Source organism: Archocentrus centrarchus, chromosome 24 (assembly GCF_007364275.1).
Source record: "Archocentrus centrarchus isolate MPI-CPG fArcCen1 chromosome 24, fArcCen1, whole genome shotgun sequence".
NCBI lineage: Eukaryota > Metazoa > Chordata > Actinopteri > Cichliformes > Cichlidae > Archocentrus > Archocentrus centrarchus.
This window is the reverse complement of record NC_044369.1, coordinates 1,521,484-1,543,883: the sequence shown is the minus strand read 5'-3', so window position 1 is coordinate 1,543,883 and position 22,400 is coordinate 1,521,484. Positions and strand designations below refer to the sequence as shown.

General features: G+C 43.0%; 1 protein-coding gene across 5 annotated transcripts in view; it reads left to right on the top strand.

The window, feature by feature from the left end:
• Nucleotides 1–10,981: 10,981 nt before the first annotated feature.
• myo6a (myosin VIa) overlaps nt 10,982–22,400 on the top strand; it is a 150,240-nt gene continuing 138,821 nt past the window's right edge. For all 5 annotated transcript variants that reach the window (XM_030721419.1, XM_030721418.1, XM_030721417.1 and 2 more), the window contains exon 1: nt 10,982–11,163. The gene's annotated coding sequence lies outside the window, so the exon portion shown is untranslated. The remainder of the gene's footprint in view (nt 11,164–22,400) is intronic.

The window sequence follows — 22,400 nt, the reverse complement described above, 5'->3', positions numbered from 1 at the left end:
ATGCTCCAAACTCTCCTTCGCAGCGTGGACCTCGAGCAGGGCTGGCCTGTGTTTCTGTGACGGGGTTCAGTGAGTTTAGCAGGACGTCTGCAGGTCCTGCCCTTCAAAATGGGAGAAATTCACCTGATATTTCCTTACATGATTCAAACTCTAATCCAGCTGTGTGTCAGTAATGACATCCACTCGTGTTTCTGCTCATTTGTCCTCGTTTTCCTGTTTTCACCAGATTTTGCTTTGTTTTCAGTCCCGATGTGTTCACATCTTCCATCCAGCTCTTTTCCTCTAACCTTCCCATTTTGTTTGCATTTGTTCCAAGTTTCAAACACATTTGACTGGAAACTCTGGATTATCCTTCCTGCTGTTTCCACTCACGGCTCTCTGGTTGGAGCCGTGCTTCCTTGCAGTGGGCCTGCAGCTGAAGTCTGCAGACGTGCTTTTGGCTGCACGCCTTTCTGCATATTTACATTTGTGCAGGTATTTGTTTAGTAATGCAGACTGCACGCTGATTCAATAATTATTTCCTCTGCCATTAATTAAAATATGCACACTTTGATGTCATATCTGATTTATATGCTCCAAAGTCAAAGAGCTAAATGAAAATCCTCAGTCACCAGATTTACCAGTTTGAAGTATTTACTGGTCTCAGCTGTGAAACCACAGCCATGAAGATTTGGTAACCCCCCCAGTTGAGTGCATACAAACTTTGATCTAAAGGAGGCATATGCAAAATCCACTTTTAGCCCTTAAATACATTTTGTTGTGTACTGTGAGTGTGTAGCAGGGTTATAATAGTTTTGGATTTTACATTATCGTTTAGTTTGTTAGTTTTTACTTTCTCTAATTCAGTTAGTTTTAATTAGTTTTCAGAGCGGTTTCGCTCGTTTTTATTAGTTTTTATTTTTGGTTTAATGCTTAGTTTTAGTTTTGTTAGTTTTTCATACTTCGTCAGGTGCAAGATTCAAGGAATAAGAGTGACTACTGTGTAATAAAAAGTCAACAAAAGATACAAAGAAATATAGTGAACAACCAGTTCACAGACAGCAGCACTACGTGCTAAATGTGCTAATATTAAGGACACACACGAACAAAAACGGGGAGAAACAAAGAAAAATATGAACTCCAAAACTCAATAAATTCTACAATAAAGTTCAGCGTCAGTGCAGCAGATTAACAAGTCAAAGGTCAAATCCAGCTGCTTCCTGATGTTCTCACCACCTGAAGCTGTTCTGTTAGCTTGGTTAGATGCTGCTGATTAGACTCGCAGGGTCTTTGCGGCCTCTGTACACAACCTACGGAAGTGTCCGACCGCATGTCGCATTTCTGCTTGTGTAGCTGGATTGTGTGTTCATTACCTTACGGTCGTGTGCAGGTGTTTTATATGCGGCTGGGACTTCTTTTGCTCCTCGCTCTTTGTGCTCAGTTTTTTGGCTGCAAACATATTTGTCCCTGTTTTTCCACTTCCTTCATTCCCTCACGTCCATCCCGACAGTCTCAGCAGCTCCCTCCAGGAATTTGCTGACATTGAGTCCTTATATCGATGCTTTGATTATTGTTCCTGATTATTATTCTCTGACTGATAAAGTAGCCGGAAACGCACAAGCACGGAACAGGTTCATGCGTGGACCCGACAAGTAGTCACATTTCTCCACAGGTGAACTCAGGTCGGTTCAGAGCGCCTCTGCCGCTGTCTCGTGCACACGCACGCACACAGCTGCCCGACGGCGCTCCCGCTTAAACTCGGAGAGCGGAAAACTGATCGATCCAAAGGCTTTTAAATAAAGTGACAAACAAGAAAAGGAAGGTCATTTTATCTATGATTTTAGTTAGTTTTTAAACTCGCAATACAGTTTTAGTTAGTTATTGTTTTTTCCTTTTAATTGTAGTTTTTATTTATTTCAGTTAACGACAATGTTTTTTCAGTTTCAGTTTTCGTTCGTTTTCGTTAACTATAATAACCCTGGTGTGTAGCAGTGCAGGAAATTTAAATGCATTCTGCAAAAATTTCTTCATGTTCCTTTTGGGTCATAATTTTCAGCCTGTTCCGTTTTCTTTCCTCTTACGTCACAGTATTTGCTGTGGAACTGCCAAACATGGTCCTGGACTCCCGGCTTACCGATTTCCTGAATCTGCCATTTTTTTTTCTCGCAGTGATTTTGTAGTCCAAGTTCAGTTATGCATCAGTTGCAAGTGGACTAGTCCAAATGTTCGGTTGTTGGTGTATTGAAGTGCTTGTTTATCTGCCGGTAGATAATCGTATCGCTGCTATCAAACTACAAAAATGGCCGAACGGGGCAGAGTGGAACGCTCTGCGACCTGGAGGGGGGCGGGGCATGAAATGTCTCATTTACATTTAAAGAAACTGCACCAAAACCGAGCTGCTCTAAGACGCCTCAGGACAGGTGTAACAGAGGGGTCTGTGGAGCTCCAATAACGAGGAATTCAGACCAAAGCATTACAGTTCTGCTTTATATAGACCACAAGGGAATGATTTACATATGAAAATGATTTAAAAACATATGTGCCCTTTAAAGTTAACATCAGATTGATGGTGAAGACTTGGTTAAGTAATCAGAAAAGTGGGAGGGACCACGCTGTATCCCGGGGCCTCCATGATTCTTCTGGCACTCAGAGGACGCTCAGTGGTTTGGGGTCTGGAGGATTCGGAGAACTCATCAGCTCTTTGTCTTGATCCTCGATGTTCCTGATCAGTTTCTGTGGTGTGATGGGGCAGTGTTCATAAGAGGGAGACTGCTGCCATCAGGGAGTTCCCATGAGGCGTGAGGATGGTAGCTGTCATCGACATGAACTCCAGGAGCCAAAGTGTCCCAGCAGCCTTCACATGTCAGTGGTTTTAGTGTTGTGACTGATTCCTGAATGTTATGTGAGGTGTGCTCGTCTCGAATGATAAATGGTTCAGTCAGTTCATGAATGTGTTCCATGTTCCTCAGATTCAGAAAGTACTCAGAACTCTTCCTCCATCGAGGTCCAGTCGAAACCCTCTGTGTGTTTTTAGAATGAGTAAAGTATGCGCAGGTATTCAGACCCTTTCTTTAGAACGTTGTGGAAGTCCCTTTGGCAGAAGCTGCAGCTCCCAGTCTTCTCGGATACGTCTGTAAAAGCTTTTTGTGCCTGCATTCAGGCAGTTGATCCAACTCTTCCTGCTGGATGGGGAGAGTGAGCTGCCCTCTTCAGGTCCCCTGTACATCGGGGTGGGCAATTCATTTTCCCAAGGAGCCACGTGAGGAACTGGGTCTGTTGTGGAGAGCTGCACCAACAAGCTAAGAAAGACAATATTGAGCAGAAGTGAGTTCAGCTTCTTGTTGAAAATACCTCCCAACGTTGGCTGGACCTTGTCCAGAAGCTTCTCCGGTCTTGGTTCTTTGATCTGGGTCATTTTGATGCTGAGAGCTCACCTGTTGTCCCTGACTCAGGTGCTTGAACTTCTCTGTATGAACCTGCATGAATCATTTCAGACCCACGTGAGGCTGCCACCCTCATGCTTTACTGCAGGTCAGGTGTTAGCAGTGCCCGGTTGCTCCTCAGGTATCGTTTGGAGTTGGACCCAGAAAATTAAAATTTAGCTTTAGGATGTAAAATGTGTGAAATGTCCGATTTCAGCCAATCTTGGAACGGTAAAGAATGCCGTGCACATGTTTCTGATCTCACCAACAAACTGATGCAGTCCCAGGTAACCCACCTCAGCTCATGTATAAACCAAAGCTTCACACCTTCAGTGGGATCTGCAGGGTTTGAGTCTGGGAGCAGCTGAAAGGTGCTAACAAGTTGTTGGTTTGCTGCTTTTAACTTGATTAGCGGGTGAAAAACGTGGAGCTACTGAGCGTGCCCTCACACGGGACTGTGTAACTCCCTGCAGCAGTTACACACCTGAAACACAAACACAGGCTCAGCTGCTGTTTGTTGAAGACCTCCTGCTGCATCTGCATCAGCGCTGCTCTCAGCCTGCTGCAGAGCGACCGGCTCTCCAGGGTTTTGTTACCAGACACTAAAACATTCATGACTCCTCAGCGGTGTTTTGTCCTCCTACTTACGGTGAAGCCTTTACAGTATCAGAGCATTAAATATGAATGAACTGTTTATGGAAGTAGAAGCCCTCATGATGATTCCCTTTAAGAAGATGAGATCGACCTCGGTTTGTTTTCTGGATCCTTTTCACAGCTTTTAAATCACATCTGAGGCTGTTTTGATTGTTTCAGGTGTTTTTCTGCTCCTGCTGACCCCTCACAGCACTTCAGACTGGAAGTCACACAAATCTGCAGAGCACTTTTAAATGCTTTGTCTAACAGGCACGTCTGTGGACTGTGGGAGGAAGCCGGAGCACCCGCAGGAAATCCACGCCGCACGACCCAGGAGACCCCAGGTCCCACCACAGGAGGCAGAAAAGGACCCACAAATAGATACAAATCACAACAAAGGACACGACGCCACTTCAAAGAAACACAAAAAGAACAGAAATACACTAAGTATCAACAAAGAAACACAAAAAGAAACCAAAAAGTCAAAAATAAGATCACAAAGAAAAACATATGAAATAAAAACAAGCAAAGTAACCAAAACGGTACAAAACAAATAAAAGATCAAATAAATATACAGAGTATCTACAGCAAGACATCAAACCACAACAAAGTAACACAAAACTAGCTTAAAGACACAAACAATGAAAAAATGAAATGTTACCACAAAAACATGAAACAGACACAAACACACAAAACAAACACAAACAGCACAAAAAAAGATTTGACAGAAATCACATTACAAAAAACAAACAGGAAATATTATGAGGGGAAAACAGAGAAAAATAAACACAAACAGACACAATATCAACAAAAAAGGTCAATCACAACAAAAAGTACCACAACAGAGACATCAAGTGACAACAACGAGACAAAAACAACACGAGGTTTGAAATGTAAGCCTTTTTGGTGATTTGTGTTTATTTTAAACAGTAAAAAGACAAAAATTAAAAGATCCAAAAACAAATCTAAGCTCAACTCGAGCTGTGACCAAGCTTCCCCTCAGCAAACCCAAACAGCAGCATCTCCATCTCACGTCTGCAGTATTATTGTTTCAATCAATTATCGATGATCAGGTGTGTTTTATCTGAGAGTCTGTGCCGTGAGTGTGGCAGCAGACAGAGATTAGCACCATTGTTGTCGTCTTTGACATTATCCCTGTTAATCCTTCCTGGAGCTCAGAGTCACACAACAACAGGCGTGAGTGTGTGAGGAGTGGAGATGATTATTACAGCAGAGCCCGGCAAAGAGCCGGCATGAAAGAAAGCAGTTCAGCCTGTGTGAGCCGTTGGTTTAAGTGAAGCACTCGGCTGAAGGCTGCTCTTTTGTCTTTAACAATGTTCAATCCAAAAGGTCAACAAGTGTTGTTTTTCTTATGTTTTTGATCCTAAAAAGTGTCAAATGTTGCTTTAATTATACAAGAGACGAGGTTCCTCCGAGCACAGAGACGGGGTTCCTCCGAGCACAGAGACGGGGTTCCTCCGAGCACAGAGACGGGGTTCCTCCGAGCACAGAGACGGGGTTCCTCCGAGCACAGAGACGAGGTTCCTCCGAGCACAGAGACGGGGTTCCTCCGAGCACAGAGACGGGGTTCCTCCGAGCACAGAGACGAGGTTCCTCCGAGCACAGAGACGAGGTTCCTCCGAGCACAGAGACGGGGTTCCTCCGAGCACAGAGACGGGGTTCCTCCGAGCACAGAGACGAGGTTCCTCCGAGCACAGAGACGGGGTTCCTCCGAGCACAGAGACGAGGTTCCTCCGAGCACAGAGACGGGGTTCCTCCGAGCACAGAGACGGGGTTCCTCCGAGCACAGAGACGAGGTTCCTCCGAGCACAGAGACGGGGTTCCTCCGAGCACAGAGACGAGGTTCCTCCGAGCACAGAGACGGGGTTCCTCCGAGCACCCACAAACAATGAAGCCAGCGCTCAAGTGCCAAAAACACATAATTGCATTAAAAATGCTCCAAATGGCTCCAACAGCACAGACACGGTGCAGACGTCCAGTTCAGGGACTCCAGTTAGCTGAGGTGAAGCCTGGCAGACAGCCAGCAGCTACAGCCGCCTGTGTCATAACTACAGAATCCAGCTGGCTGAGTTATGGAGGGGAAAACTATCCACACAGGCCGAAGCTGTTTGTGCAGCAGGCTGTAAATGTGTGTATTTCTGCTGTAAAGTTTGGAGTCAGCTTCACATGGACGTTAGAGGAACTGCAGCTTCATTTTTCAGCCCTGCAGGGCGCCCCTTTGTCAGTCACAGCGACTGTAAAAAGCTGTTTTGATACAGTCACTGTAGTCCCTATAAGATGGTTTTGGTCTCTATGGGTAGTTTTCCCTGTCATAACTTCTCTACGGAGGATGAATTATTTTTATGAATCATCCATTTGAATTTTATTCATGCTTAAAGTGGATGCTGCACTTCCCCTCCACTAATTCAAACCGCTGAGCTCTCAGTTATGAGACAAATAAAAAAGGCTCCTTCTGCCCAATCAGTGGTGAATAAACTAATGAAAAAGGCTTCCAGAAACCAGTGAGTGACGTCACAGTGACTACGTCCATCTTTAATACAGAACGTGGGCGCCTCAGGGCTCCATCCTGGGTCCTCTTCATTTTACACTGGACACAAACAACATCCAGCTTCTTCTTCACACTCTTATTTAAAATGCCAACAACTCAAAGTGATTTTTCTGCTTCTGCCAGAGACCGATCCTTCACATTACAGCGGCTGCTCAGCAGACCAGACCTCTGCGTGATGCGCACCTCAGCCTGCATTTTGGGTTTGAATGCATCGCTTTAATATCTGGAATCAGAAAAAAACCCCAACAGCTGTTTTTCTGTTATTAGTCTGAATGAATCCACCCTCTGATTCAGGAGCTGATTTCAGGGGTGCATGCCAATGTCAGAGGGTCATTCTACAATTAGAGGACAGTTTAGGCTTCAAAAACTATTTAAAATTAAAGTATTGACCCTTTATTTTATTATTTGCTGTTATGGATTTAAGAACAATACATAATAAACCACCAAAAATGGGATTTTCCAGCTCCGGAATCAAAGGGACACTTTTGTGAGACAGTTTAGTAGCTGTGAGCTTTGCTTGGTGCCACCGTCTTACCAATACTGCAGATTTTAAAAATACTGTTGAATAAAGTTAAAGATACTCACCCTCATACTGAAGACTCAGCTCACGGTTATTTTATTAAAAATCATATGGTAACAGGGTTAAAATTAGAGTAACAGGGTTGTATTCATTCATTCATAAATGTGACAGATAATACTCACAGAAATGTTATTTGATATGTTTTTAACATATAAAGATGTTGCTTTTATCACAGTGATGTCTTCAGTCAGTCTGGCTGCAGTTAAGTTTGGTGCTTGGCGTGTGCGACAGGCCGCTTCACAAAAATAACTTTTTTGTTAAACGTGAATGTTCGTGTCTGAACGCCGTCACCTTGGATACGTTTGAATGTGTAATTATGGGGGATTTTAATGTTGATTTTAATGGTAAATCCTGTGCTTTGCTGTGCTCAGTGTCTCGGTTTTTATCATTGTTTGATTTGACTCAGATAATAAATGAACCCTGTTCAGCTACAATAATTGAACTCATCTTTGTATCAGTTTGAGATACAATTAAAGATTCTGGTGTTCTCAACTGTTCTATTAGCAATAATTTATGAATTTATTGTATATGGAAACAGACCAGAAACACAGTGAATAAACATGAAACTATTACAGGCAGCTCATCAAAAAATTATAGTAAGGAAAACCTTGAAAATCTTCTTCTTAGTATTGATTGGGCAGAGATTCATGCTTGTGATGACGTGTACCCGGCTTGCTGTGGATAAAATATCACCGTTTGTTGGCGTTAAGGGTAATACTGAATCTGGGATGACAGGAGAGATTTTACATCTGATACATCAAAGGAAAAATGCTTATAAGAAGTTCAGAAGGACTTCAAACCTTACAAACAGTAACACTGTTCAGTACAAGAAAAAAGCAGCAAAGTTTGATTATATTGATTCTAAAATGACTGAATATCACAGTGAACCCAAAAAGTTGTGGAATATTTTGATACATGTTGGTATAGTAACTAAAAATGAGGTTCGGCATTGTTGGTCTTGATATGAGTGATGGAGTTTGCTATGATCTTGTAAAAGTATGTAACAAGTTTAATGAGTTTTTTTTTTTTTTTTTATAACTGTGGCTTCCTGTTTAGAGCACTGGTAAATACAGCAGAACAATTCAACAATTTTTCAACAATTGTTAATACAGTTCAACAATTTTTAATAGTGTGGTGGATGGTTTTTGTCTTTCTCAGGTGTCTATGGGGGATGTATTTGAGTAAGGCTACTGGTTTGGATCAGTTATCGCCTAAATTTGTTAAAGATGGCACTAAGATAATCTAAGATAATCTAAGATAATCTCAGAGCCCCTTGCCTATATTTTAAATCTGTCTTTAGGTCAAATTCCAGATGATTTAAAGATGGCAAGGGTTATTCCACTACATAAGAAAAATTAAAAAACAGATCCTGGTAATTACAGACCTGTGTCAATTCTTTCTACCATATCTAAATTACTTGAAAAAGTGGTGTATAAACAACTGTACCACTACCTCTCTGACTGGAATGTCTTCTGTGGCTTTCAGTTTATATTACTTGTGGGGTACCCCAAGGAGCTCTTCTTGGTCTGCTGTTATTTTTAGTTTATATAAACCAAATTGCCTCAGCTGTGTCTCCTAAGTTGCTTTCATATGCAGATGACACGGCGCTTATTGTGGCAGATGAAAGTGTTGAGGTTATCCAAGGTTTTCAAAAGAAATGGAATCAATCAGAGAATGGCTACTTGACAATAGGCTCTCCTACATTATGGAAAAACAGAGTCAATTCTCTTTGTATCAGAAAGAAAATGTGACGAAATAAACTCCATACAGGTGCAATGTACCTGTGGTAAAATTAGTTGTAGCTCATGTATCAGGTATTTGGGCTTAATTTTGGATCAATATCTGAATGGAGAAAGCATTGTGGATAGAATAATTTTAAAAATCCAGTGCTGTGTTAAGGTTTCTTTATTGGCGTGTAAATCATGTGACCCGAACAACAAAGAGAATGTTGGTGTTGTCTCTTATTCAGAGTCATTATGACGATGCCAGTATTTCATGGTAATATCAGAAAAGCTTCAGAATAGACTGCAGGTATCCCAGGATAAATTCATTCAGTATATCTTGAAGGCACCAGCCTGAAGGCATATTGGTGCTAATGAATTTTGTCAGGCAGGTATGTTACCTGTAGGTATGCATGTTGCTCAGCTGAAGCTTAATTTTGTTTTTAAAATTTTGAATGGCACTGCACTAACTATTTTGGCCAAAGGCTTTAATTTTATTAATAATCTTCATTCAATTAATACCAGATCTAGTGCATCATCCTTGCAGATACCTAGGATCAAGTCTTTCAGTAAATCTAGTTTTTGTTATGCTGACATCCTGGTGTGGAATAGACTTCCCTCAGAGTTGCATTTTATAAGTGATTTGACTCATTTTAATAAAGCTATAAAAAGGTATTTTTTGAATCAGTTGTTGTATCAAGAGAGAAATACTTTAATTTAGTTTTTGTTACTGTGCATGTCTGCTTTTCTTCTTTGTTGTTTTCTGGGACCACAATGGAAATAAGTGTTTACACTTATTGGTACAGTCCTGGTTTCTTATGCCATGTAATGTTATCCTTTTGTAAGGCACGATTAACCAAATAAACTAAAGGAAACTAAACTAAACTAAAACATGTTTGTAATGTTTGTTTTGTGGTAACATGGTAACAAATCAGTGCTGATATGAGTGTTTTCAGACAGATGCAGCTGTGGAGGCTAATGAAGTGTGAAAGTCAGGGATGAATGTAGTTCTAGAAATAAAGGAAGGACGGTTTGAAATGAATCCGTCTGCTTTTGGTAATCTGGGTAACAGAGACACACTCAGTGTGGCCAGAAAAGAGTGAAAAACCCATCAGAGAGGACGGAGCTTTGGTCCGGCGGCAGTGTCACGTCTCTGTTGGGTCTCAGTAACAGGGTCGCACATATGATGTGAGAGCCACTCTGCAGTTTATAATTACTGTTCTTTAAAATATGTTTAATATAACAAAACTGTTTAACAATTATAAGAGACGTGTCAACAAAATCAAAACAGAAAACGTGGATTCATATCTCAGCTGTCATATGTGATTTTTTTTTTAATTTAAATTGGGACTAGGGCTGCACGGTGGTGCAGTGGTTAGAGCTGCTGCCTCACAGTTAGAATACCATCTGGGAGGCCTGGGTTTGACTCCACCGCGGCCCGGGCCCCTCCCTCTCTCTCTGTGTGGAGTTTGCATGTTCTCCCCGTGTCTGCGTGGGTTTTCTCCAGGGACTCTGGTTTCCTCCCACAGTCCAAAGACATGCACTTGCTGGGGTTAGGTTAATTGGAAACTCTAAATTGCCCATAGGTGTGAATCACAGCATGAATATGAGTGTGGATGGTTGTCTGACTCTCTGTGTTGGCCCTGCAGGCTGGCGACCTGTACAGGGGGTACCCTGCCTCTCTCCCTGTCAGCTGGGATAGGCTCCAGCCCAACTGCGACCCTGAACAGGATAAGCGGAAGTGAACGGATGGATGGACATTAGGACTAGGGGAAATGCCTTGTGTGTGATAATAATATATATTTTTTATTTTAATATTTTGGAGCTACTTGAACAGGCAGGTTTACATTTTGTCTCAGGTAAGGTTTAGTGTTTTGTGCGTGGATTATTTTTAAATTCATGGGTGGGACAGAAAATGTCCTGCAGTTGTAGAAAATGTAACTTTTTTGTTTATAACATTTTTCAGGTCAGAAAGAAACCCTCCGGTCTGGACAGCGCCCCCTGCGGGCGACCCACCGGAGATTATTTACACGGCCTGTGACGTCACGGGGCCAATTTCCCAGGATTGCTGCGGGAGTCGGAGGCTGCTGGGCGGGGAGACCGTGGGCCAGACCGCCGGAGCGAACACGGATCATCTGGAGACACCCGGCACGGCTGAGGCTGCGGACGAGCGCTTCCTTTTCTGGGAATTAAAAAAAAAAAAAAAAGCTGCTTCCATAAAACAAGCTGAGGAGTACCGGGACTTCCCTCTGAGACCAGGTAGGTCGTACCGACATGCACCGGGAGGTTTTATCTCTTCCAGCCTGGGATGTTAGCTAGCTGATGGGCTACAGCGCAGGAACAGCGTCCCGGTGCTAGCAGCCAGCAGCCCGGGGAGGCTGTCCAAACACAGCGGAACCAAACCGTCAACACTGCGCTGGAAGCTGACGGGGGAACCACCGAAATTTACTGGTTAAATTTAACAGCACCCACCATCTTTATTTTTATAATAATTTAATATTCGTGCTCGGGTTTGTGTAGCTTTGTTGATAGAAGTTGACGCCGGACTGCCTTTAAAAACCTGACCGTTTAAAGTTTCTCTAACGACCAAAGGAGGGATGTGCAGAAATTACGCTCTGCTATACAGATTTAGAATAATTAGGACATTCTCTTAAATTCTGCTTACACAACAAAAACTGTGCTTCACCTTATTTCAATACAGCTTCAACTTTTTAATGTGCTGCCATTGCCTCCCGATGAGGGGTTTGTCGTGGCAGGACGCAGAGTAAGAAGCTGAAACAGCGAGATTAAGCAGTGGGATAGTTTTCTGGTGATTTACACACACGCCGAATTAAAGATAAGTATCTCCCGTATCCTAAAAAGCGATGACTCGCTGCTCGCACCCAGCGTGTGTGGCTGAAAGGAAAGGCGATTCAACATGCCGGCTTTTTCGGAGGAGCTTCGGCCCAGCGTGAGATGGTGATGGAGCATTTATCACAAGCCTCGTTACATTAGAGGGAGTTAAAAGGGGAAAGAGGCTGGCAGCTGAGATGAGGGTTCAGTGGTGCGTACACGACACGGGAGGCTGTGTGTCTGTGCACCGATATGTCACAGGCTGCGGCCTGCTCATGGCACACTCGGCATCCTGCTGCCGAGCCTGGGAAGAACCACCAAAGGACACGCTTTGCATAAGAAACAAAAGGCAGAGTGGGTGGTGGGGTCGGCCTTCGTGATATTATTGCTTGAGCGATGATGAAAGATAATGTGGCATCTTCAGGAAAGTGTGGCTGCAGAGGGGGAGCAAGCGCAGCCTCTGCTGTGGTTTTATCTGTGTTGCATGGTTATATAAGAGTACTCAGTGTTTGTTGTGTGTCCTGAGCTCGAGCTGCTTTGAAATCACTTTTATGGAAATGATCCAAAATGCAAAAACTGTGAATTACTCTTTTCTTTTTGCTTTTATAATGCTCCATATTGCATACGCACACGTGTGTGCGTATGCAATATGCTCCATATTGCATACGCACACACGTGTGAAGTTTTAAAGCCTCGGGGCCACTGATAGAGCTCTGAGGTTAGTTTGGGTGGAGGCCTCTTCAGCAGCAAACTCCTGATGTCTGAAGGGACTTTGGTTTTTGGTTTACGGTCAGATTGCCATATATTTCATTATGTCACAACAGGAAATGACACTTGTTGTAAAGTGAGCTGCCCTTCCCGAGTTCAGAGGCACAGGAAGTTCACGGATCAAGGTCCTCTTCACCATGGCCTGCTTTTAAACGTGCAGTGGTCCAGCGGCTTTAAACAAACCTGTGGATCAGAGCATGTTAATCGCACAGTGACTGATGCGTTTTATTGCAGTATGAGCATGCATGTTAGCTGTATTCTCAGTGACACAGTTTGCAGCTGTACCTGACTGAAACAGCCTGATAAACAGGTGTTTTCACTCAGACTCAGGCTGCCGTAACCTTTGAGCCACGTATCAGAAAAAGATGTGAAGTTCTGCTTCTTCTTTTTTCTAATTGTTCACAGTGTCTCCCCCCCTAATGTTCAGCTTTCTGTTTGCATTTCTGCTTTTGCTTGTCTGCCAAAGGTGCACCTTTCCAAAGGTGCTGTTTAAATAAAGTTACACCTGGTTTTTGGATTAGTTGGATGATATCTCGCTTTCTTTGGGTCTTAAGTAAAAAGTCTGGCTGGATAAAGTTGCTTTCTGGCTGCAGAACATCCATCCTCTGTGCTCGGGCTCTTGGTCAAGTGTCTTATTCGGGATAAGCTGTTTATGTGCATCTTTATCCACTTTAAATGCCCTTGTAGACACGAGGAGGCGGAGGATTCAGAGCATGAGACGGCTTCAGCAGCAGGCTGGCTTTAAATGTTCATGCTGGGTGTAATTTCTCTCTGTGAGCACCTCTCCTGCTGGTGTTTTCCTTACATTGTCACCCTGTGGAGGAAGCAGCTGGAGGAGGGGAAGGAGTGAAGCTGTCTAGTTCCCGGTCCAGGAATTCTTGGAATATCCTGAAACGCTTTGAGTGTGCAGAATCAGAGGATGTATTCGAGTTAAACTGAATGAAGTAACAGCACAGGCTGACACGTCACCGTTTTGGCTCTTCAGCTTTCAGTTTTCTAGCAGCTGCTGGTAAATGGTGCACATCAGTTGAAAAGTTGTGCAGATTTATCTCCGACCAGACCTTTAAGATAACTCAAGTGCAAAGAGCTTTTATGGGAACCCCCTTTAATTTTTCCCATAGAAATCTGAGGGAATTCCTCCTTTAAATGCTGAGTTTATCTGCAGGTCCACGTCGTCCTGTTCTGACCTCAGATGGTGTTTTGTCGTTGTCCTGAAACTCCAGCATCGCTCTAACTTCTTTGTTTCTGTTGCTTTCTTCTCTTTTGTCTCGATGGCGTCTCTGCTGATGCCTCATCATCGCCTCAGCTCTGCATAAATCCAACAGCTTATCTCATGGTTAGAAGTTGGAGCCACAGATTGAGTCAGAACAGTTGATTCACCTTAATAACCATAATGTTACCTGCCTGAGGATGCTGATTAGGGATGTTCCTGCTAACTTATTTACTAATCTTTTAAAATGAGATAAAGTCCAGACCAGTCCGAGTCTAAATGTCAGGAAACATTCAGGAAACAGTCCAAACCGAGCACAGTAATGGGCGAGGCTAAACTGTGACCATGCCTGTGTTTCAGAGCTGTATGAACCATCAGTCACCCCGATAATCAGATTGCTTTAAATGTTACTAAAATGTGGCACAGCGAGCAAAGCAAAGCATCCACAATTCAGTTCGACTGTTTAACGCCACCTCATTGGAAGTGAATGAGAGGCGAGGGTGTTGAATCCTGAAATGTGTACCTGTGAGTGCTCCATCACCTCATTGACAGGTTTTATTCTGAAAGAAACCTGACCGTTTCCCACTAGTAGACTTTACTTTGGTGGGCTGCACAGGTATATTTGGTGTTAAAAAATGTAATTTTTCATTCCCCGTGATTTTATTTTCAAACCCCCGTCGCTGATAACTAGCTCGCCCCGGTCCTTCCTGTCCTGTTTCCCTCCAGACCGGATGTCAGGTCACTGTTGTTGGAGTTCTCGATGTCTCGAGCCTGTCTCATCACGGTCGAGCAGACAGTGGTGGGCTGCAGCTGACAGCAGTGTAGTGCTCGTTCTGCTCAGGAGATCCAAAGAACTTCTGTCGACCTCGGAGCGGTGGTGCCAACACGCTGTAGCTCAAAGAGCAAGGACTACATCTGCCACCTGCAGTCCAGGATGGTGGAGTTCGCCCATTGGACAGAAAACTTAGCATTTCTCCAAGACTCCCTTCAAAAATCTGCCAATTTAAAGTTTCCATAACTTGCTATGCATATTTCAGATAATTAGAAGACTGTTACTGTGTGGCTGAACTCCAGACCTGCTCACAGAGGCACTGATTGGCTCAGATATTGCTCCAAAAAGCAAACCATGACAAAGCGTTCCAGCCTGCAGCAGCATCTAACTTTCTCCTCGCTGCTGCTGCTGGTGGTGCTGGTGATGATGATGGAGCAGCAGAGTTCATACATATCTTGTTTCTGATGGGGATACATTAATGGTGGTGTGGCAGCAGTTGTGGGACTCCACGTCCCTCCATCAGCCTTTGTAACTGGAGGAATGTGAGCTGAATTAGTCACGCCACACTGAGCAGACCGCATCGTTTGTTGATGGCGAGGAGGAGTGTTGCCTTACACGCCGTCTGCGAGCCCCGCCGCCTCGCCCTGGGGTTTTTGTTAGGTCTCGGGGGAGCTGGAACATGTTTCAGGCTGACTCTGGTGTGTTTTGATGGATCACGCAAGCGAAGCAGGACTTGTAAACAGAAGGCTCGTGGACTCGTGGTTTTCCTCTGTGCTGAAAACAAACCAGTTTTTGATCTTTAAAGGTACGAACTGTAAAAAAAGATAAATTAAAGAGAATAAATGGTTCCCGGGCCTCATCCGGACTCTGCTTCTCTGTTCGTCTGCTTTGCCACGGTCATTTTTTTAAACTGCGGCCTATCAGGTGTCGACATCTGTCTCTTTGATACCCATGAACCTTTGCTGTTCAGGGGTCGTTTCCTGCAGCTTTGCTCGGATTTCCTTCCGACTCCGAAATCTTCACAAGCATCGAGATTTCCCCGATCTTTGTGTAATTTTAAAGAATAATTCAGGTTTATTTAGTCAGTATATTCATCCACAAGCTTCACATCAGGGCCCTGCTCATTTCCACCTAATATGAAGTAGGGTAAAGATTACTTTGGTAGTCAAATAATCTGTCAATTATTTTATCGATTAGTCGACGATTATTTCAGTCTTACCTCACCTGTTTAAGCCTGCCCACCTGTTAACATCACCTTGTTGTCTCTTTTCACAATTACAATAATGACCCATAAAAATATGAGTTTGAAACTAATCAAATGTATTATTAACATAAATGTGACCATCGCAATTAATAAACAAATAAACAATGCGTATTAAAGTAAATGTAATTTTTATTTTTAAATAAAAATATAATGTGCAAATTAATAAAAATGGCCTCTGTCCAAAAGATCAAATAAGGCTTCAAATTAAATCAAAACAAACAAAAGTTGACAGATGATTCAGTTCATACAGAGGTTTATTATTCAGAATCAACGCTGATATTAATATGAGAAAACAAATAGGAGCCAGTGTAGCTGCTCCTGTTGTCCTTCACTCGTTAGCTCACATCACTGAAATGATGGCGCTTAGCTAACATCATCCATGAGAGCTCAGAAACATACCTGTACAAACATGAACAGGTATCAGCGACGCACTGACGTACATGCAGAGCTGACGTCACAGCTCCAGGGTTTTAAACTCAGCGCTGCAGCGATGCTGCTGGAAGGAAAGCTCTGCTCTGCATTCAGCTTTATTCTGGTTTTTGGTCTGTCTCCTTTTTCTTTCATGTTCTCCACCCTCCTCTCTGCTCCACCATCGTTATTTTGTTCATGTTATGTTCTTCTTCATTGGTATTGTTGCTATTTACAGACAGTGGCGGTAATACTGCCCCCATATCTTCTTGTAGTGCATTGGAGCTACAAAATCACATTATAAGTGGAATAAAATAGATGGATGGGTTATAAAATTCGATGCTAATCGATTACGTCGATGAATCGTTGCCTCTGGAGCTTTTAGGTCTGGGTCACTTCTTGGTGAAGCTGGTTGAAGGTGCTGACTAATCTCTTAGCACCCTAAACTCAAAGCCACGTTGCATGAACCCTCAAACAGGATACTTCAGTGTCTGAACTGATGATTATATTTCATACAGGAATGCTTTAAACGGCGCTGTTGCTGTTTCGTACAGATTACAGATATCCTGATTTGACCTAAAATGATTTTGAAATGTCTTATTATAGTCACTGTTTAAATCCTGTCCACTCAACTCGTCTGACCTGTAAATACAGCAGTGCACTGGGTTCCTTTATGGACCTGATGATCCTGTATTCCTGCTGGTGGGTGCGTATCTGACCCTTATCTGATCAAAGTATTTAAATTCTGAAAACATAAAAATAAATCTTATTTTTTGTGCCGTCTTCCTCTTCTTCACCTGTCACTCACTTACTCTGTGCTGCGGAAGAATAACTGAGGGTAAAATAAACTAGTTCCTGCAAATATTTCACAATAAAAGCCTCATTAATAACTGGTAAATTTAACAGAGCAGTAGAGAATATGAAAAACAAATTAGGATAAGAAGTAATAAGAAAAGGTTGTTCAGCAGCCGAGGCAAAAAAGGACTGAGTAGATGAACTGAGTAGATGCCCGTAGTAAGCTTCTACTGCTGCTCCACACAACACTGCCTGCTCAGGTTGTTAAAATATGGACAAAAACAGGTGACAACTACCAGCAACTTAACTTTGACCATTAAATCCATCTTTATCGGCTCTTTTGCATTAAATACATTTCAGTGCTGACTGATTTCTGCCAGATTACACCTAAAATGATTTATTGTTTCCTCTGAAAGTGTCGGCGCTTCGCTCCGGCAGCCCTGCCCCGATGTTTACTGAGCAGGGAAAAAATCACCTGTGCGATTGTTGTTTTGTGGCATCAGGACGAGCTATTTTTAATAGTTTATTTTAGTCACCTTTTATTTTTAGCAGCAGACGTGCTGGCTGCTGTCGGCTTTCATCGGCCTTCCTCCCTCTCTGGCTCAGCTGCGTCTGAATCGCTGCGTCATGTGTCAACATGCAAGTGCAGCCGGCACGCCATTATGGTGGCGGGGGCTGTAACCACAGCAACAGCAAGGGCAGCCATTGGTCTGGTGATGGTGACCTTTGAAATCCAAGGCCTGCTGGTACGGAGGCCTTTTCTTTGCTCTGGGGTCACAGATGTTTGAATTCTGGGTGTTTTTCCAGGGAGGACTTCTGGTTTAAAGCTGTGCTTCAAGCATACAGCTGGTGTTGCCTGATATTATTAAGATTTAAAAGAATCTATTGAAAGTGAAGGCTTGCAAAAAGCTGAGCCTGTTTTTCCTCCTGCTGTCAGGTCAGAGAGATGACTGCTGTTGACTCGAGCGTGACGAGCAGAGGTGAATATCTGTAGTTTCTTCCTCTGAAGCAGCGTTTGCTTGCTCCGGTTTGCTCATGAGGTTTGTGTGGCTCCACTCCAGGAGGACTTTGACCCGAATTAATCTGCCTCTCTTTAGCACTTAAATATCCAAATGACTCAGGAGTGCCGGCTCTAGCTGTCGCAGCTCTGAACCTTGTACTTCTAATTGCTGCGTTCTTCAGAGTACGCTTGCTGATTTGGAAAGTTTTGGATCGGTTCTCGGATGTAGATTAGACGCTAAAGCTGCATCTGAGTGTTAAAATTAAAGGTTTCTGTGTGTAAGAATCTGAAGAATTTTTTTGTACTAAATATTTTTTCTTACTGGGAATCATCGTCGTCTTCTTTCGACTGCTCCCTTTAGGGGTCATGCCCTCTTCACTACATCCATGAACTTCCTCTGAGGTCCTCTTTTCCTCCTGCCAGGCAGCTCCATCTTCAGCATCCTTTGTCCAATATATCCACCTTCCCTCCTCTGCACATGTCCAAACCATCTCAGCCTCGCCTCTCTAACTTTGTCTCCAACCTGCTCAGCCTGAGCTGTCTCTCTGATGGACTCATTTCTAATCCTGTCCATCCTGCTCACTCCCAATGAAGATCTGAGCATCTTCAGCTCTGCCATCTCCTCTCTTTTTGTTAGAGTGACAGAATTAAAAACTGAGGCCTTCCCTCACTCTTTTCAGGTCCTGTAGATAAGAAGCAATATAAATAAATGTATAAGAAGGACAAAAACAGTTATTTTATTTTGTTAGCCAGCATTCGCTTAGAGACTCAACAGGCCAAACACAAATATGACCGATGTTGGGACCAAACTGGGTCAACATCGGGAGGGTGATTGGTTTTAACGCTAATGCCAGGTAATGCTAGGTAGCATTAACATTAAAAATGGAATGAGATTGGCTTATTTGTCCAAAATTCAATTTGTTTTATCAGCTAATGTCACAAACTCAGCAATGCACTCAATGTATCATTTATGGCGTTTTTTACTGAGATGATGACTCAGTTTGCTAATAGCACACACGAGCTGACGTTACACTGTGACATGACGGTATCATCTGCAGACTTCCTCGAGTGTATGGCCAGTTGCCTGTTGTTGGGATTGCTGTGACTGGTTGGAAAATTTTAACACACCTCTTCACCACAGGTTAAAGAAATAAAGTAGAAATACTCATTTCTGAGAGACTAGCTTTATTTTCTGTTGCCCAGCTAATAAATGATTCCACCAACAGCTTTGGTTGTAGGCAGGTGGCAGTGGCAGAGTCAGAGTTCGGGGCCGGGTGGAGCGGGGTCAGCTGGATCGGGCCCAGATTTGTACTGGTAGAGTTGTCACAGCCTTTATTCTCCTCCTTTGCTTCCTGCTGGTTATATTTAGTCGTAGCTGGTGCACTGCCAACTCTCCATTGGACCTCCACAGTTTGTTGCTATGAGATTTGTTATGTAACTGTACATCTTCCATGCTGAGGAGAAACCAGTTTTCAGGTTGATTTTTTTTTTTTTTCTTTATTCAAACACAGAGTATGTGTGTTTATTTTCCAGGTTGCTCTTGGCTAAATAAGCTGATGCAGCTCTTGTCTTTTGTACCTCGTTGTCTCAGTGTCTCTGTGGAGCCGGGCACTTCCTCTTTTATTTTTATTTTTTGGATTGTCTGTGTGATGTCCCTGTCTGTCGGCCCCGTTCAGGAATCTGCTGCCAGGAAGTGACAGCATGAAGGAAAAGATGGCCAAGGCGGTCACAGAAGAGTTTCAGAAGGACAGGAAGCAAACTCAAGAGTCACTTTGAGTATTTAATCTGTCAGGACAATTTCCGGAAGACAAATGAAGCTCCAAGTGTTGGTTTCATGACTACAAAGACTTCCATGATGCAATAGTCCTGCAGGCAGTCAGAGTATGGCTACAGTTGTCATGATTTTTGGTCTTAATAAGGATTTAAAACAAAGTTTTTATCATATTTGGTTAAGTAAATGTAACTAAGTATTAGCTTCAGGTTAGAGCAGATCATGGGTAGTTAAAACAAAACAAAATGGACTGAATGATCTAAGGTTTGTCCTTCTCAAGTCACTTATCAGCTGGAGTCCAGATGCTTTCTTTGTACCACAGAAGTGGACTTAACTACACTGGCATTACCCTAAACCGTTTGAAGCCTTGATTAGCTTTACCTATCAATGAAGCCAGATGACACACATCAATTAGTTAAACTGCAGGAATGTCTTAAAGACATTAAGGCCTGGATGACCTCTAATTTCCTGCTTCTAAATTCAGATCAAACTGAGGTTCTTGTTCTCGGCCCCACAAATCTTAGAAACATGGTATCTAACCAGATACTTACTCTGGATGGCATTACTTTGGCCTCCAGTAACACTGTGAGAAATCTAGGAGTCATTTTTGACCAGGATATGTCCTTCAATGCACATATTAAACAAATATGTAGGACCACGTTTTTGCATTTGTGCAATATTTCTAAAATTAGAAACATCCTTTCTCAGAGTGATGCTGAAAAGCTAATTCATGCATTTATTACTTCTAGGCTGGACTATTGTAATTCATTATTATCAGGCTGTCCTAAAAGCTCCCTGAAAAGCCTTCAGCTGATCCAAAATGCTGCAGCTAGAGTACTGACAGGGACTAGAAAGAGAGAGCAGATTTCTCCCATATTGGCTTCTCTTCATTGGCTCCCTGTTAAATCTAGAATAGAATTTAAAATCCTTCTCCTCACCTACAAGGTCTTGAATAATCAGGCACCATCTTATCTCAAAGACCTCATAGTACCATATCACCCCAACAGAGCACTTCTCTCTCAGACTGCTGGCTTACTTGTGGTTCCTCGGATACTTAAGAGTAGAATGGGAGGCAGAGCCTTCAGCTTTCAGGCCCCTCTTCTGTGGAACCAGCTCCCAGCTTGGATTCAGGAGACAGACACCCTCTCTATTTTTAAGATTAGGCTTAAAACTTTCCTTTATGATCAAGCTTATAGTTAGGGCTGGATCAGGTGACCCTGAACCCTCCCTTAGTTATGCTGCTATAGGCCTAGGCTGCTGGGGGGTTCACATAATGCACTTCTCCTGTCTCTCCCCCCTCAGCAGATGACCCCCCCTCCCTGCGCCTGGTTCTGATGGAGGTTTCTTCCTGTTAAAGGGAGTTTTTCCTTCCCACTGTCACCAAGTGCTGCTCATAGGGGGTCGTTTTGACTGTTGGGTTTTCTCTGTATTATTGTAGGGTCTTTACCCACAATACAAAGCGCCTTGAGGTGACTGTTGTCATTTGGTGCTATATATAAATAAAACTGAATCAAATTAAATTTTGGCCATATTGGGTTTTTGGAGCCAAACACGATGAGAGAGGGTGGATGTGATGGATGCTGCAAATCCTTCTGGTAATGCCATGTCGATCACAAGATAACCGCTTTCTACAATAGCTACTGCTCTTTTTGCTCATTGTAAATGGGATCATTATTTACAAAATTAACATAGTGATGTATTAGATAAGCCTATGAGTCTAAGGAAACCAGTGACTGAGACTCAGTGTCTTTGCTGAGTTCATAGATCAATAAATGGGCTAATTTCCTCAGGCACTTCTGCATTGACTTTGCTCTTCAGACCCAGAGGCTACATCCATATTTTATGAACAGTTTCTGAATACAGTTGAGTTTATTCTTGCCCCCCATATTTTATATGCAGCTTGTTAGCTTTGTCACAGATCTGATGGGAAACTTTAAAAATCTAATACAAACTTTCTGTGCCCAAGATGCACTGAAGGGTAAGCCAAAAATTCAAGGCACACCTCCACTGATACCTGTGCGAAATGGCCTCTTTGTTACTTCAAAAAAGGTCTAATCCAGGAGTTTCTCCACTTCAGCGAATACTGTTGGGCGCCTTCCTCGGGTCCAGTGCTCTTTTCAAGAAGGGCTGATTGGTTTCCACTTTCCTTCAAACCATGTTAGCATTAGTCACATTAAAATGGTGCACTTGTCAGGCTGTTGCCATCTTCAGTCCACCTCAGTATCATTGGACAGGTAGCATTCATGACGCCATCTACTGTCCTTACTCTTTTCTTTAAGGTAAGGGTATGCTCTTTACAAAACAGGGGACGGACAGCCTGAAACATCTTCAACAATGGGCCTCAGTTGAGCACATTCAGGCAGTTTGGTCATTTTTTTGTAGGTCTGCTGTGAAAGTACAAAAACATTTAGAGTGTCCTGGTAATAAAATAAACCTCCCTGAGATCTAGAAATGCTTTGAAACGTGGCGGCGTCCTCACACCAAGAATACCAGTGAATTTTATTGTAAAGTTTGACTTATTAAAGACATTTTTCATGTGCCATCAGTCGCTCTGTCACACCTGAGAGACGAGGCTGCAGATTATCATCGGCGGGACGAGGCGGTAGCGTGGTCGCTGCTTTCATTGTTCAGACCGAGCTGATTCTTTATCTAATGTGCAACTTTTTAGCTGCTTGT